The sequence below is a fragment of the Myotis davidii genome, unplaced genomic scaffold, assembly GCF_000327345.1.
Source record: "Myotis davidii unplaced genomic scaffold, ASM32734v1 scaffold32, whole genome shotgun sequence".
NCBI classification, from domain to species: domain Eukaryota; kingdom Metazoa; phylum Chordata; class Mammalia; order Chiroptera; family Vespertilionidae; genus Myotis; species Myotis davidii.
Genome location: NW_006286587.1, coordinates 1,844,871 through 1,847,255, shown reverse-complemented (window position 1 = coordinate 1,847,255; position 2,385 = coordinate 1,844,871).

Below are 2,385 nucleotides of genomic sequence, written 5' to 3'. Positions count from 1 at the left end.
GGGGTAGAGGGTAACGTGGGTACAAGGACACATATGTAATATCTTAATCAATAAAAAATATATTTAAAAAAAAAGAATCATAAATATCACCGTGGTAAATGAGATCTCATCCATGAAAACTGAATAAGACACCATTTTAAAAAATGACAAATTGCTTGGCCAGCGTGGCTCAGTGGTTAAGCACTGACCTATGAACCAGGTCACAGTTCCATTCCCGATCAGGGCACATGCCCAGGTTGCAGGCTCGATCCCCAGAATGGGGTGTGCAGGAGGCAGCTTCATGGGTGTACATATCTGTCAAAATGCATGGAACTGTACACTTGTAATGAATGTAGTTTACTTTAAGTAGATTATAATACCTCAATAAAGACATGTTTACAAAAAAGGAGAAAAATTGATTTCCAAAATAAAGCTGAACAAGTACATTCAGCAACAAAATAGGCATAGGAAAACAGAAATTCTTCAAAAATGCCTCTTAAGTATGAAGGTAAGTAAGACAGATATACAGAATATAAAACCAGAGTCCAACACCTATTTTATATGAATTCTAGAAATTTTCAGGGGAAGATAGGGGAGGAAGGACACTAATCATGAGGTTGAAAGATCCACTAAGTGTTAAACAGAATCAATTAGTGGAGAAAGGAGAGACTTAGACACGTACTGAAATTTCAGAAAATCCTAAAATTTTCCAAAGGAAAGAAAGTGAATTCCTACAAAGATACATAAATCACATAAGGGTGAAATCAGACTTCATCAGCAACACAGATGCTAGAAGACAACAGAGCAATAGCTTCGAAGTGATAAGGAAAAAGATTTTGGAACTCATATCCAGACAAATCAGCTTTCAAGTGGCAGTGCAAAACACACTTTCACACATAAAGGAGCTCAACATTTGCCTCCCTAAGACCTGTCCTGAAATAATTAGGAAAATACACTCCAATATAATCTTAAAAGCATCCACGACCTATAAGTGCAATGATAAGCAAAAGAAGCAATAAAGCCCAGCCAGCTTGGCTCAATGGGTGAACATTGATCACAGTTCGATTCCTGGTCAGGGCACATGCCCAGGTTGCAGGCTCCAACCCCAGTAGGAGGCATTCAGGAGGCAGCTGATCAATGATTCTCTCTCTTCGTTGATGTTTCTATCTCTCCCTCTCCTTTCCTCTCTGAAATCAATAAAATAAAATAAGAAGCAATACATGCTAACTTTTGCCAAAACTGGTTTGGCTCAGTGGATAGAGTGTTGGCCTGCGGACTGAAAGGTCCCAGGTTCGATTCCGGTCAAGGGCATGTACCTGGGTTGCAGGCACATCCCCAGTAGGAGATGTGCAGGAGGCAGCTGATCGATGTTTCTCTCTCATCGATGTTTCTAACTCTCTATCTCTCTCCCTTCCTCTCTGTAAAAAATCAATAAAATATATTTTTAAAAAATACATGCTAACTTTTAGAAAAATAAGTAATCTGGAACTAAAATACTTACACGATTTCAACACAGGAAGTAGAAGAGGGAAGAGAAATAGAGTGAAGTGAAAGCAAGCAGCAGTTCTATCTTTTTAGGGAAAGGAAGATATGGATTCTCATTAATTTTAAACAATGAAGAAGTGATGGCTTAAATACATTAAACCATCCAGAAGAAGAAAAATGAACATATGATCTCCAAATACGTAGGAAAAAATCAGTTCAAAAATAAAAAAATAATAAAAATATGATAAACACAAAAATTTGGGGATGAATGCAAACATGTCAGTAATCACAAATAGGTCACATTTCTCTTTCAGATTGAAGAGGGAATTCAATTATATGCTTACTTTAAAAGATACATCTAAAACAAGATTATACAAGTAGAGTGAAGATGAATAAATGGTAAAATACCCACACTGGAGTCCCATGATAAGGAAGAGTTGGATGGATGCTTTAAGATAAAAACAGCTTTCAGTCAAAAGTAATCATATCAAAATCTCAGGGGAGAAACCAAGATGGCGGTATAGGTAAACACCTGAAATTGCTGCCTCACACATCCACTTCAAAAATACAACTAAAAGACAAAACGGACATCACCCAGAACCACAGGAAGGCTGGCTGAGTGGAAATTCTACAACCAGAAGGAAAGAGAAAAGCACACTGAGACTCAGAGGAGCTGCGGTGTGCAAGTAAAGTGCAGAGGTACGGAGGCGCACGCGTTAAGGGCTGGAAACTGAGGACGCAGCTGTCTTTTTCAATCGGGAGGGAGTCACAAGCTCCCTACTGCTCTGAACTCCAGTTCCGGGAGAGTCTCTGGAGACCCAGACTCATATGGGAGAAGCGGGACTGTCTGACATCGGTCAGAACTCGAGGGCAGCTTTCTCTCGGAGGGGCTTGCAGGGATTGCTGGGACACTGAGAAGCT